The 16,190-nt window shown below is 39.9% G+C and overlaps 1 long non-coding RNA gene across 1 annotated transcript in view; it reads left to right on the plus strand.

Moving 5' to 3' along the window:
* Positions 1 to 627: 627 nt before the first annotated feature.
* LOC120401878 overlaps positions 628 to 16,190 on the plus strand; it is a 59,356-nt gene continuing 43,793 nt past the window's right edge. Inside the window, exons 1-2 of the long non-coding RNA XR_005596806.1 lie at positions 628 to 748; positions 13,861 to 13,976. This is a non-coding gene — a long non-coding RNA (uncharacterized LOC120401878). The remainder of the gene's footprint in view (positions 749 to 13,860; positions 13,977 to 16,190) is intronic.

A 16,190-nucleotide genomic window follows, 5' to 3' on the forward strand; every position in this document is an offset into this window, starting at 1 on the left:
TAAGTTACTCTTATGGCCCTATCACAGGGTCCACTCACTACTGGTGGTGCCTCCTCCTGGCAGTCCTGGGGTTAGCTTTGGCCAGGCATTGCCCCCTCTTCTGGTAGCGTCTCTCTTGATGCTCTCTCATCCTGTGGTCCCCCTGGCTCCAGGAATTACAACCTTCTTTTCATGACTCGGTTCTCCAGCAAGGTTACATACATATTTCCCTCCTCTAGAGAATACTAGCTCTAACTTCCACCACCCTTTTCCCAGGGAGTGACTGCATTCTTTCCCTGCTTATATAGGCCCCACCTGACCCTGACAACTGAGCCTCCTGTCTAATTAATAAATCCCTGCTCCTTTTCACCTCTTTCAGGTGCATCCTGGGCAGTTAAGTAGGCCTAATTTACCCTCTCAGGGCCAGTACAGGAAGTACACCCCAACACAGATCTCTATTACCATTGTGTCTGAGCATCTGTGTGATGGGATATTTACTCCCCTCCCCCACCACACACACAATAAAAGGGTTAATCTGGGCCTAAGAGCCAATTAACCTGCCTGTTTGCACCTAGAGGATGGGCTGGGACTAATTAGTAATAAAACCTGGGTGGGAGAAACTGGGTGAAATATGCTGAGGAGAGGAGGTGGAGAATTTCCTCTGTCTGGGAAGTAGCCTGGAAGAAGGCTGAGAAGGAGAGTAGAGTAGAGTAGAGTAGAGAGGCTTCTTCTGGGTGAGCTGGAAACTTGACTGAGATAGGACCTCCTGGTAAGCTGCTGTCTGCCTGAACACCTTAGCAAGGGCAGGAATATGCTAGCTCTGGGCAGTGGGGTTTTTGGAGAGCCTGGAATGAGATGGGGGAGGTGGGAGAGACCATAGCAGTTGAGATGTCTGTAAGAGGTGGCTTACTGCGCCTGGCTGGCCTGAAGGTTTGATATTTTGGTTGCACTGTGATAAAAGTCGAGGCCCTGGAAGGAGCTGGACTTTATAAAGTGGTCTGGCCAGAAGGCCAGGATGCTACTTTGGCTGGAGTAGGCCAAATGACAGTGGGGGAAACTGAGGCAAAAATGGCCACAGTGCCATAGCCAGCCAGGAGTAGGTGTGTTGGGGTGGCCACAACCTCACAATATTAAATGTACTTCTCACAGCTATTATCTCCATTTTACCCATGAGGAACTGAAGTACAGAAAGACTAAGTGACTCACCTAACGTCACACACAGGCCAATGGCAGAACAGGAACTGAATGCAAGTGTTCAGCTAGATCCCAAACCACTGGACCATCCTTTTGCACAGCATACAAAGATCCATGCTCATGGCTAGCTGTGCTGCTGTTCACACACAGGCCAATGGCAGAACAGGAACTGAATGCAAGTGTTCAGCTAGATCCCAAACCACTGAACCATCCTTTTGCACAGCATACAAAAATCTATGCTCATGGCTAGCTATGCTGCTGTGTCCCTCTTCCAGAGAGTGAGGGTGCCATCAGGGAGCAGATTACAGCTCCACAGTTCCTGGCCTGGCCATGTGAGTTGTTTAGAGAGTTGGGTCTCTATGACATGCACCAGCTGTCAATGGCCTGTAAAGGACTGTCCACTAGCTGCGGATTACAGGAATGCAATGCACTCTGGCCTCTTCCCTGCCTTATTCTTGACACACCCCTTGCAGCATCTGACCAGCCATCCTTAATCTCCCCTGTGCACCTGCTAGTGCCCATAGGCCAGCTGTGTGTGAGTATGTGAGAGAACAACCAGCACCTCTTTAATGGAGGTAAAAAGGACTGCTGCTCAGAACATTCAACAGACATTTTCCTTGACACTGACTTATGTAGGGGAGAGAGCCTTTAGCTACCTTCATTCAACTGGTCTGGCTTCACAAACTCTCTTAGAGGTATTAAAATTGAAAACAATGAAAACATTAAAATAGAAATGATTAGACATGAGCCAATAATTCTCACAATGAGTAATACTTAACAAACCTTGGTTTGCTCATGGAATGTCTTCAGGCTGATTGACGTTTTCACACATTTATTTATTATTTGTATTTGCTTGATACATTCTTTTGCTAGTTTGTTTTCATGCTATAGAAAGCTCAGATTTTGAATACAAGTACTCATAGCAATTTTGTTCACGATGCCATGTTGGTTGATTGTGGTTGGTCATACTTAGTCCTGTGGGATTGCTTCCATTGAGGATAACATTTGCTAACAAGAAAAAAGCAGGGAGAAATCACGGAGGCATTAAATTTCTCAGGGTGGGGTACCTGAGATTAAGAAGAAATTGATTTGGAAAAAAACTTCGGGTCTTTTCTTTTTCTAAGCAACATAGGCTTTGCCTGCAGCATAATTCCTAGAAAAAATAGGCTACTGCAAGATTTATTGGTGAAATACAGAGTCTACATTCTAGACACATTCCCAGAAAGTAATTGCTTGTACATGTGGGGCCCCTAACTGACTAGGGTACAGTTGGATCCTCTTGTAACTCTCACTGCCTTTGTGCAAGGGTTTTTTTGGAGCCCTGTTCTACTGTGCCTAGAAGCACCCCATTCCATATAAAATATACAATTGCCAGTGCAAATACCTGTACTTAAAAATTTGTGTTCCGTGAGCATTTGTGCAAGACAGACCCAAATGTTCCTGTAAAACAAACATGTTTACGTAAATGCATCCAAAACAAATACATTTTAAAATGTGTGTAAATACTTGTACAACACTTTTTGTGGTATTTGCTGAGCTCTGTTTTCCTTATTGGATGAACAGTTGGCTTGTATGTTGCTTTTGAGGCCAAATTATTTTTAGTCAATATGAATCTTTAATATGATTACATTTTTTATTAGTTTAAATAAAAATATTTATGTTCCATTACATATTTATAATCCTATTCATGAAAAAATAATGGTCATCTCAAAGCAGTAATTCCTTGGGAATTTTTAAAAAGGCTTCACTACAGTTTGCTTCTTCCAGCCTCTTTCTTAGAATGGGGTATGCAGGGCAGTTAGTGAGCAATGCATACACATTTGTCACCTCTGGCTACAACACAAGTGACTATAGTGATGGATTAACATGTTCTGTTGCTCTGAGTGTGACCTAATTTTTTCCTAGTCTTCACCAAAAGATAGGAAGTAAAGTTACCCACTGGTAGCCCGCTATGTCTACTGTTGCTGTGGCACTGGTGCTGTATTCTGCAACAGACAAATCCTCAAATATATGCAATACTGCATTGCATGTAGAGGCAACTCCATCCCTGCAGCAGTGTTATTGGAATCTTAGACCCTGAGTGAGCAAAGCATATAAAGGAGTGTTTAAGCTTTAATGTGAGTAGTCATGTGACTTCCATGGAACTTTTTGCATGCTTCAGCTTAAGCATATACTTAGGTTCTTTGCTGGATAGGGGTATTTAATATACAGTCCAGTGATTCTTTGCAATGTAGGCAAACTCTGTGAAAAGCCCATGGCATTGCATCTCTGAGCCCAGGTCAATTAACTGGGGCTCACGGGACTAAAAATAAGTGTAAACATTTGAAGGGAGAGGGTCTCAGAGCTCAAGATCCAGTCTGAGCAGGAACATCTACACTACTATTTTGAGTGTTGACATGATGCAAGTCCATGTCAACTGAGCTGGGCTCTGATACTCGGTGCTGTGGTTTTTCTTTGCTATGTAGACATACCCTTAGTGTCTTAAAAATCTGATCCAAGACTGTCATTGACTTTAGTGGGCTTTGATTCAGGCCCTAAATGATCGGACAGCCAGCCAGCAAATGCATCAAGTGGAAATGGCGTTAAAATACACGAGGTGTCGTTTTCTCCCTCTCACTTAAGAGCTTTTGAAAATTCCACCCATAATGTTTTGGCCTCTGCTCTGAGTTATATCCCTGCAACCTCTAAGTCAATGCAATGGGGGACTCTCAACAATAAGAATAAAGCTTGTTCATGCCAGAGACAAAACCTTCTCCGGGGGCGGTCCCAGGCTGTGGAATGAACTCCCCCAGGAACTAAGGACTCTCTCAAACCACACCACTTTCCACTCCAAGTACAAGGCATATTTCTTTGACCTTGCCTTCTGTAGTATAAACACATAGCAATAGATATATTTATTTAATGATAAAAACCCCTACCAACACAAGACACTCCACTGCATATACTGATTTCTGGGGAGAGGGTAAAGAACATACAACATGTGACAGTTGTGTAGTTGCATGGCTTATTGGAAAGCAGTTGGCTATTACAGTCATGAGCATGGTATAAAAACCCACATAGAAGAGAACAGAAATGGTTGCATGGATATCCACCTAAGGGCAGACTGCCTTACTGCCTGCTGCAGCTCCCTCTGAAATCAGTGGGAGTTTTACCACAGATTTCAGTGAACCATATTATGAAACCTTTACTCCCTCCTAATCACCAAGGCAAATAGCCATATGGAAGTCACTGTGCATGAATAATTGCTCACTAATGTGAATAAAGACTTCACAGTCTGGCCAAATGAGAGCTGGATTATGCATTACGTGGGATTGATTGGCCTTGTAATCTCCATAAACCATGATAGTCATGCTATATGTCATTCAAAAAGTAACTTCCCCTACGTTTGCAATTAGGCTATGGGACAGATCCTCAGGTGGTGTAAAAGTGGCATAAACTCCATTGACTACAATTGACCACAAACTCAATGTTATTTATTAATGATCTTCATGCGGGTAACATATAGGCAAACAGAGGATGCATGGCTATTTTTTGATGGATACCATGAAATTTAACTTGCACTAACTGAGTTCATATCCGTAACTCAGTTTCTTAACTATCATTTATTTACACTGACTATATTAGAACTGGTCAAAATAGTTCTTTTTTTTTTTTTGTGGTGGGGAGGGAAAAGTAACTCTTGCCTCATTCACATTTTCTTCTTTTTCAGCCAGTCTTAGAATTCCTCAAATGAGTAGTTCCATGACTAGAATTTATAAAAATGAATCCAAGAAATACACTTTGCCAAGCAATTTGTTTTCTGTTTCAAATTAGAGCTTCAGGATAGAAAGCAAAAGTGGCGGGCGGGGAGGGGGGGGGAGAGAAGGAGTGACAAAAGAAAGGTTGGATTGAATCTGTTCTGTGCCAAACTTCCCAAATCTTTACTACACCAGGTTTACAAAATGTTTCTTCCCAGTCTGATGTCTTTGCAAGCCATTGTGAAACAATATAAATGTTAAGTTGAGATCAGAGACAGAGACCATATGGACATATTCTTAGCTTTACAGCAATGCAGTCCTGAGCATGCATTGCTTGGATAGCCTCTTAACTGGAGCCTTGGTGAACAAGCCCCTGAGAATTCACATATTCAGCCTGAAACTAGAATTATGTACACCATAAAAGTACAATCCTTTCTCTCTGCCTTCAGGAGAATGTCTCCAAGCTGCTTTTTGTTCTGAACCTGCACCGGAAGTTGAGTAATTATTGTTTAGATCATGTCTTTGTGCTTTCAGAATCATGCGATGCTGGTTTTTTGATAGTATCTTAATGATAAGGGAAAGTGGGGTTTATGTTGATGATTCTTTTGTGACAGAACAGTTTATGCACGCTAACTATGACATAAAGAGGCCATAATTATGTATAGAATGTCTCCAAGGAGTTTACAATCCCAAAGCACCTCTGAATTTTGTTATGCATCTTTTTTTCTATATGTCCATAAATGCTACAAGGCAAGGACTATCTCAGGGTTAGGCAACCTATGGCACATGTGCCGAAGGCGGCACACAAGCTGATTTTCAGTGGCACTCACACTTCCCGGGTCCTGGCCACCAGTCCAGGGGGCTCTGTGTTTTAATTTAATTTTAAATGAAGCTTCTTAAGCATTTTATAAACCTTATTTACTTTACATACAACAATAGTTTAGTTATATATTATAGACAGAGACATTCTAAAAAATGAAGACTCGGCACACCGCTTCTGAAAGGTTGCTGACCCCTGAACTATCTTTATATTTCTGTCCTTCATGTTACCAAGCACATATTTCTGTTTAATGAATTAGTAGTAATGAGAGTATAAAACTCAAGTCTTTTCCCAAGTCTGGAAGTGACCAAACTGATGGTTAACCCATCCTTCCTGTCTCAATGGTGGGAGAATTGCACGTGAGTGGAAGAAAGGGGAAAGACTGTTCAGCAGTGGCTCTGGATGTAAACTGTAAAAATGGCATTATGGGCTTCCATGTTTCTCTCTGTCTCCATAGTAAATGTGCTTAGTTTATAAGTAAAGTGTGTGTTTAATTTTTTTTTCTCCTTGCCAGCCCTATCATCTCACTGTGGGATCTGGAAGTAATAACTTCCACAACACAAGTATATTTTTATCTGGGATTACTGTGAATACACAAAGAACGGATTTACATACATACTGGGCCACCTCACGAGTAAATAGCTTTTGGGCTTAGGGTTTTAGGCCCTGATGCTGCAAAGATTTACTCATGTGCTTTATTTTATAGATTGTAAGTAATCCCAATGAGATTTAAGGGACTACTCAGTGTGTAAAGTTAAGCAGATGCATACATTTTTGCAGGATCGGGACCTTAGGGTGTAACATTACAGCTCATTACTGTGGCCAGTATAATGTGATTCTTGGAAATACAAGATACTGTTTCTTGAAGTGCAGCTTTTCAAATGTCAATACTGCACCAGGCACAACATTCTGCACTAAAGTGTCAATTGTAGCAGCAGGGACTTTCACTGAAGAAGCAGAATCTCTTATCAGTCCAGGATTCATGAGGCAATTTCCTTTAGAGACTATTATATGGTAGGTGAAAAGTCAAGGGACGCTGCAATAGCCTTCAGGGAAAGTACCTTTGGCATATTGCATACATATATGCTACTCCTAACCTTATGCTGAATATAAACCATGTGCATAAGAATCTGATCATCATAACGTAATAGAGAGAGATTTTTAAAATTGCATTGAAAAATCTTTTGTGTGATAAACATGCATTTGAGGAACTTGCTATTACCATTTAAAAAATAGCTTTTGAAGGAAAAAAACCCAAACTATTTTCCCAAAGGGCAGTGTACTGTAGCTATCACATGCTTTCTTTTGTTTTGTAAAATAAAAGTGTTTTTAGGGCCATAATGTCCATCTCAAAAAAACATTATCTTGAATACAATAGATTGTACTGTTTGTGCCCAAGGGATTTTACTCAGTTTAGGGCTGTATATAATATAACATTTATTTATGCAGTTTTCCCTAGAATATTTTATTCTTTTGCATAAAGTTTACATATATACCATGTTCAATGTTTAAATTACTGCAGTGTTACTGTAAAGTAATGAGTATTAGCAAGGCAAGAGTGGTTGGCAGTGAGATGGGCACTTAGTGTGAAGTAAATTAAAGAAGAAAACTCATGAAAACCAACAAACTGAAATCATAGGATGAATGCAAAGAATATTCTAATTATTTGCCATAGGTTGGATTTTCTCCATGCGAGCTGCAGATTCTGAGCACTTCTGACAATCTGGCCACTTCACTTAGGGTACATCTACACAGCAACAACCTCCCCTCCCCTCTCCCACAGCACCAGGTCTCAGAGCCCAGGTCAATTGACTTGGGCTCAGGCAGTGTGGAGCTAACAATTGCAGTGTAGAGATCTGCACGCAAGCTGGAGCTCAGTTCTGAGCACTGCTGTCATGGGGTTTCTCTTGTGTTTTTTTTTTTTTCATTTCATATTTGTTAAATATAAATAACAAAATGTGAGTGCTGCTGAGCAGTTAGGCATGAAATCCTGGCCCCATTGATGTTAATGGCAAAAATCTCACTGACTTCAGTGGGGCCAGGATTTCACCCTAGAAGTTGATTATTCACAGTCCTGTGAGGTACTGAATACCTTCAACTCCTATTGAAGTCAATGGGATATGAGGTTAATGAGGGCCTTGCAGGACCGGACCCTATATTATGAGCCCTTCATCAGCACTCTAGGACATGGTATTCTATCATACATATCTTTCAGATTTAGGCCTTGATCCAACACAGCATTTAAGCACATGTGCAGTGTAGCCACCTTCCGTGATTTTATTGTGAATCTTGTGATCTTTGGTACATGCCTTAAAGCCCAAGCTCCTGGAGTCATGTACTGATGTGAGAATCTCCACTTTTATTTTTTTTTAAGTTAGTTTCTAGCTCTTATTGTTGCAGAGAAAATCTAGAAAACTTGATTCCCAAAGGCTCAAACCCCAGGAGGCAAATAATAACCCCAAATGAATTTCTTCTTAACAGCTCGTGATTTAAGCCAATCTCATGATTTTTTGAATGCTTGGCATTGTCTGTAGTGTGTGTGTGTGGTAACTGTAAGCATGGGGTAGTCCCATTAAAGCTTGTGTGGGTGCTGTGAGGAGGAGGTGTAGGAGACTTTTATAATCACCGAGGATTTGGTTTATACTCTCTTTGCGCTGCCTGAGCAGGGGAAAGAGAGGGGAAGAACACAGGAAATCTGCCCCTGTAAGAACAAAATCATAACCAGAACTAGTTTAGCCAGCCAACTAGTCTAAACCTCTCTAAAACTGCTGATAGAGATGACTGAACAAGAACATAGAAGTTAAAAGATATGTTTCCTAGTTGAAAACATAACTAATCTAATCTTTTGAATGAAACAGATAAATCCCAGTAATTTAGCTATCATATTGGGTATACAATTATTGGCATCAGACTTCATTGCACAATTAGATTAGGACTTTGCTTCCTGCGTTATCCAGAATATTTGGTAATGAAGCAAGAGACAATTCATCTTTGACTTCTTCCTGTTCTACAGAAGCTATGCAAGTTAACTATTTGTATATATGGATTAACTGTTTTTAGGGACATGGAAAAAGTCAGCTCCTTTCTGCTAATATATCAGCAGGACTCTTGCATTTTCCTCTAATTATTTTTCTTCCAATTTCTTGGGTAACTTTTTTGGTTTTGCGGTTTCCCTTCATTAAGGGAAATCATTAATTTTTTTTCCAGCTGTGATAAAGCAATAACCAAGTAGTTGGCTCAGTGTGAAAATCCAAAAATGGATAAAGCTCTAACCATGTGTCAGTGTGATGGTGACAGAATGTTTTTTTGGCCACATTTTCAATGCACAGGTTGATAATTATTTTGTCTGGTTCCCATCAACATGTTTTGAAAGGAGCTAGATCTGGCCCGATGAAAATTCTTCTGGCATGGGCGAGCCAACACCTCCATGTGACCCCAGCACTGGTAGGCCTGTTGGGCTGGTCAGAAGGAGCAGCCAGACCATACTGAGTTCCAGCTACAGTCAGCAGGCATATGAGCCCTCATGGTCTCATGTGAGTTAGAGCATCCTGCAAGCTACACAAAAGGCCCAGAACTCATCCAAGAACTTGACCCTATGTGTCTTCTGCTACACCTCATCTATAAATTCAGGCTACATATTACAACATGGGGAACTTGGGAAAATACAGTACCTCTTTGCACTGCTAATAAATTCTTAGTAGCGTTGGCCTTGGGCTTAGCCTTGAAGTTATCAGCTTTATTTCTTTGCTGTTGCCTGCTACACTTGTACCACAGTCATAGGAGGAAGTTGGCCCAGTATGGGACTTGCACCCATGTATAGTGGAATCACTATGGAATCACCATGGCATTAATTTAGTGCCCTGTGTGTGGGATTAGCTTGCAATTTATATAACCCTTGGTAAACTTTTGAGCAGGCAGTAACTCGCTGGTTGAAATTTCACTGATGCATAGTATGCTTGCTCAGCCCTCATTGTATGCTTTTACTTCTTAAAGTAAATAATGAGAGTTAATCTAAAAGGGAGACAAGGCACTGGACTAAGATTCAGTGAATGTGGCATTAGAATAATAACACTTGTGGGACCCTCAGCTTTGGCCTGCTGGCTGACCTTGGGCAAGTCAATTCTCCTTTCTGTTTGTACCTGAGTTTCTCCATCTGTAAAACAGGGGAAATGACACTTACCTTCCCCTGTAAAGCACTCTGAGTTCAAAGGATGAAAAGTGTTAGTGTTATATAAGAGCTTGGAACTATTACTAGTAAACGCTGTGACCCAGCAGAGGGAAGGATAACACTCTATGCATGTGAACTGGAACAGGACTAGATTATTATTAGGGATGGAACCATGCAGCAAAATTCAGATATAAATAGTGAACCTGCCCCTCCCGCAATTACCCCAAATTCAGGGATGGATAAAGCATTGTGATTTCTAATTCCTAGAGTTGGGAGAAGTCATTCCCTGACTGGGGACTTTGGATGCTACCATAATATAAAGGTTTATAATGATGGTGGTCCAGGTTCATGTTTGGATTGTTAACTTTTTGGGATTCCCAGAATTCAGGGGTTGGATCCAAGGTTTTGGGTTGGGCTTATCTATATTCATTACTCAATAGAAAGTATTCTTGTTAGGTGCCTCATTTTCATTAAAAAAGGAGGTAGAAACTAAAATCACCTACACAAGCATTAGAACTCTCTGAATCGCCTTGTAGGAACTACCAAACTTGTTTCCACCTCTTGTTGCTTATTCACTAATAGATTTTGCCTGGTTGAGTACTATGGGCAATTTTTTTCCTCTGGGGAAAGCTTTGTGGTCAGTTTAATCAATACCTGAACATAACATCAGCACCTAAGTTACTGCTTACAAGTATTTATAAATATTTGCTTCTAAAACATTTTTACCCAATATACTGTATGTGAGGCAGTATGATGCAGTAGCTGCAGATATGTCAAGGTAACAGTTATTATTGCAGCATCCATATACGTTATCACAGCCACTTACTGATCATTGAAGCTGGGAACTGAATGAGTAGTAATTTAAGTGACCCATCCTTTGTAATTTAAAGCTTCCTGAGTGAGGAAGTGGGGGAGCATTACTGTCTCCAGATTTAGGCCTGCTGAAGACTTTCAGATTATCAATGCAGGAACCTGAGGGAGGGTAGAAAATTTGAGTAAGCACATTACCACTTCCTCTGGAGGAGTTACTGTTCCAGTGGTATTGCAGCCACTAAATGTCACAGCCATCTCTCTGGGTCCATCTCAGCATAACTCCGCAAGCTCATGTTTTTAGTCTCTGACTCAGCTTTATGAGTAGCTTTGGTCCCTTTTTTTTTTAAATACTGTAAATGAAGGTGCTTTGTAAATAAATTGTCTTCTACAGCTAACACACTTAATTTATTTATTTTTTGTATAATGATTTACAGTTTGCACAGTTGGGCTTTTAAAACAAACAAAACAACTAAATCAACTGTCACTGAAGAATTAGACTTAGGAGCCACTTGTGATGGGCAAGAAGACTACATTAAGAATCAAAAACTGTTTCATATACTTACACCATGGGGAAAAAATTGCTTTTCACAACAAGCAGATCAGTTCATATATGTTGCAGTAATAATTGTCACTAAGGATCAGTTTGGACAATAAGGGTATTTTCTAGTAGCTGGTTCAGGCAACCATCTGATAAGCATTTTATTCTGGAAGGCTTTTTGCTATGTTTTCTTTTAGAAAAACGTGTGATTGCACGAGTTAGGTATGTTTGTTCTGATTCCTGTTCAGGATTTCACCCAGTCCTCAGCAATGTGTTTGATCATGTCTGTGTTCTTGCTGCCATGTCATTGGCTAAACCTGACAGGTTTTCCTCAGTATATTTTATTTGCAAGATCCAAAGTAAGGGAGTTGGTCTCATACACTGGAGGGAGAACTGGGGTGACCAGGGGCAAAATCCTGGTCCAGTTGAAGTCAATGGTAGAAATCCAATTGACTTCAGTGGAGACAGGATTTCACTCCAGGCTTTATTCTCAGCTTTGGCAAGTCATTTCATCTATGCTTCAGTTTCCCTGTCAGTAAAATGGGAATAATTAGACTTGCCGCCTTCTTGAGATCTATACATGGAAAAACACCAAGCATTCTTAATAAGCAAAAACATAGCCTCTGACCTACAAAAAACACCCATGTTACTTAGTCCATGGTCCCTCCTGCACAGATTTCAACATAAAGACCATTGTTGTCTCTTCAACTTAGCAGAGAAACACAAATAGACTTAAACAATTCTCTCTCCTCCCTCCAGTCCCTCTACCTCTTTTACAAGAGGTGTCTCTATAAATGATTGCATGGAGGGTGGGAGTTTGAACAATGATACAGCCAGAGATCCAGCTGCATGATTTCAAACAATATTATATTAGAGCAAACAAACATTTTTCTTACAGTTTATTTAAAATGTAGATATATTTAAAAATACTGCAGGAGTTACAGGAGGTTTGCAGTGCTTAGTATAGAAAAGTGAATAACAACTGTCTTTTTTTCTTTCTGCTGTTTTCTCTTATCCTCCCACTCAGTGTCTCGCTGGACTCTGAAATAGTCATTTTCTCCAGGATGTCAAATACATCTCTTCGCCCCCTCCCCCCCATGTACTGTCTCCATCTCCCACTATTGGCTCCCTGCTGGTGCCAATAGTAATTACAGGGAGCAGCCGCTGCAAGTAATAGCATTATGGAATGAAGACAGTTTAGCTGGGTGGGTGCAGACTGTTTAGCCCTCGTCTATTTAAGAAGTTCTCATGTGCTTTGTACATCTCTCTGTTCTTCAAAGTATGTCAGGATGAGCAGTCCCTCTTGACCTCTGTGATGTGATTAAATCCAAGCCGGTTTTGCTGACTTTGTTTATTTTTAATATGCCTACACAATTGTATGGAACAGACAGGAAAGGAGATATACCAGTGAAATGATTTACATCATAGAAGTTGTAATAACTTTGACTTAATAATTCATCAAGAAAGTTATTTGCATAACCTAATGGGAAGCCTAGGACTCGAGGTGTAGAATGTGGGCCTTGCTCCAGGAAAGCATTTAAGCATGTGAATAATTTAAAGCAGGTATATAGTCCAACTGAAGGGAATGAGTACCTATGAGCACTCCCATTGCCTTTAATGGGACTACTTACCCACATACAATTATGCATGTGCGTCAGTACTTTTCTGGATCCTGGCCTATATTCCTTGTGAGATGAATAGAGCATGAAATTGACTATGAACTCAGACTTTTCATTTTTGAACACATCAGCTGCTCCAGGTTTTCTTCTCAAACTATAGCAAACACAGCAATTTCCCTTTTTCACTTTACACTCTTTCCTTAGTCTCTGTGCAGTCTGTTTGGAGCTATGAACACCTCCTTTTAACCTTACTTCCGTTTCAACTCAGCAGGCACCACATTTTTTTTTCTTGGTTCTCAGTATCTCCTCTTATCAGACACCATGCTTTTAAGCTGGCTCCCTGCATCTGTACTAGGTATCAGGGAGAACTAAAAGCTTCCAGCTTTCCTACTTTCTCTTGTCTGTCAAATTGGCTTTCCAGGAAGGCAAAAAAAAAGAAGCAAAAAGCCCTTATGGTGAGTCATCTGTAACTTCAGTCCTTCCCATACTCCTATAGAAGTGTTACTTGCTATCTTTACTCTGCATGAAGATTCAACACCTCACCCTGCACTGCAAAAATTCCTAGACTCTTTGATAATACCCTATGCTTAAATAGAAAGTGTGCTCTACTGATGAACTGCAGTCAGCTAAAGAATGTGCACCGTCTTACCAGATTGGGTATATATAGCAGTTGTAGTTAAGACCAAAAATATACTGTAAGCAAACATCATCTCTAAGCAAACATCTAATATAACTTCCTATTTCAGTCTGGTGATCTAGTAATACAAGGAAATGGTCAAAAATTAGTTACATTTATGTTGCACCTTTCACTACTGTATGCTTAATTACAATTATTACCTATAACAATAATGGCCCAGAACCAAACTACTTGTACACTTGACTGTATTCTAAATTTAATGGAACAACTCGGGAATAATAATACCTAGGTCTTACACAGTGTGTTTCACTCATCAATCACAAAGCGGTTCAATATTGTTATCTCTATTTTACAGATGGGGAAACTGAAGTACAAGAAGTGACTTGCCTGAAGTCATACAGCAAAGCAGGGCCAGCGCTGGGAATTGAACGCAGGTCTCCTGTATCCTAGTCCAGGACCCTGCCCACTAGGGTATATCTTCATCTTGTATTTAAAAAATGATCTGAGTATTGTGCAATCAATTAAGACCTATGCTCAATGTTCAGCTGTGGTGAAAAAAGCAACCACGATGCATAAGGAATGGAAAAATACTGACAATATTATGCCAATGTATAAGTTAATGATATCACCTCACTGGACTATTGTCTTCAGTTCTGATTACCCTGTCTCGGAAAGGATATAGCAAAAATATAGGGAGTTCAGAAGGACGTAACAAGAATGATTAGAGGCATGGGGGAAAAACATCAGTAAAAGACAGATTGAAAATGGGATTTACATTAGAGAGGAAATAAATATGGGACAAGAGAGAGATACAAAACAATTACTGATCCAGAGAAGGCAGATGGGGTGATTTCTTTTCACCTTTTCTCTCAGTACAAGAATAAGGGGACATTCAAGGACACTGGAAGCAAATTAAAAACTAATAGAAGGAATTTCTTTTTAACACATTCCCCAAATAGCCTGCAGAATTCACTGCAATGTAATATCATTAAGGTCAAGAGCACAGATGGATTAATAAAGAGGATTGGTCATATGTGGATAAAGAAGAGCAACCAGAGTTAAAATCATAAGAATGAAAGTCTTATCAGATCATTTCCTGTTGGTTGGTGACAACTCAAATCATTTAAATTAATGTTCATACTGCATATTATTAAAATATCCCACAGAGCAATGTAAACTAAGTTTCATATCTGAAAGCAGCTGAAAATAGTTAAAATACGTATATTTGGCATTAAATACTAATTTATATTACTCCTATTTGCTCAGGATTGTATGGATCTACAACTCAATTTCAGTGTTATTAGCTTTGGGAGTTTTGCTTTTTATCTTTTGAACAAACAATAAAAAAATCCATTCTCTGTTTTAAAATGACTCCAAACTCTTCAAAAAGAAATAGAGAGCCACAGTTAGATAACTCCTTGAGCCTCTATTAGCTCTTGATTGTGGTTAAAAGTAAATAAGTCAAATTCTAATGTGATTATGTGGTTGAATAATAATACAGAGCTATTCATCTAATCGCACTGCAAGGCGTATAGCCTCTCATAAAGCCACATCTATTACCCCAAGGAAAGAAACCATTTTATATTTTTTTTATTTCAGTTGGTCTTCATCTGTATCTCTCCTATGGTAGGACTATATTTAGCAGTTTGTCTCTCTTGCATTATATATGTTGTGTTAGCATAACTAAACTCTCATTCCTTTTTTTGTGTCTCTAACTGCAGAAGACTCCTGATCTTCCTTTATAAGAATTACAGTATTTCATATGTTTTCTCCTTCATTGTCTCCTCTTTAACATTACCTAGGCTTCCACGCTCTGTGCCAAATTCTGCAGATTCATGCCCTAAGTGACCTTATTGAAGTCAGTAGGTCTGATTCTCGACTCACTCACACTTATGTCGATCAGGATTTACTCCAGTGGAGTCAGCAGATCTACACCAGATTAAGAAAATATAGATTCTGGTACTGTGGGATTATACAGGCTGTAAATTAGGCCAGGATTTGGCCCTCTGTTAAAATATTTATAGTCTCTTAGCTTTAAACATGGCCAACCCTACTTCAGCTTATCCATGATCTCCAAAATATCCTTCTCTTTGTTGCTTCCTTGACCCATTTGTTGTTTCTTCATTTTTTGTGCCACAATTGTATCCCCACGCTTTGCTCTTTTCGTTCTGTTCCACTTCATGCCTATCTGTATTTCTGTTTCATGCTTCATTTAAAGTGGCTAGCAGTACACAGGTATCAGCAGTGTTTAGCTAGCTTACTCATCATGCTGCAATGCAGGTTTCCAAAGACACTCTGTCTAACCTGATTCTTCTTTTCATCTCTTCCCTTTGCACTGGGGAAATAGACATAGTCCATAATTTTAAATTGTCCTTTTTTTATCCACGGCAATCTTCCCCATAAACACATTTATATTCAACGTTGTTAGATTTAGGACTAATTACTAGAATCCTGCTATAATACCTTTCAGATAAGAGCACGTGTCCATTAGCAATTAGTCTGAGAACACCAACTCAAACACAGAGGGCATAACATCCCTCAGATGATTACAGCTTCCAGTCACTACCATTTCAGGGTCAGATGTGAACCAAGGGCCTAAGGTGAAATTCATCCCCATTCACAGTTCCAGCACATCACTTCAGTCCCACATAAGCCCTGATTTGAATTTCACTGCTAGAGAAGGAG

This window comes from Mauremys reevesii, linkage group 3, assembly GCF_016161935.1.
Source record: "Mauremys reevesii isolate NIE-2019 linkage group 3, ASM1616193v1, whole genome shotgun sequence".
NCBI classification, from domain to species: Eukaryota; Metazoa; Chordata; order Testudines; family Geoemydidae; genus Mauremys; species Mauremys reevesii.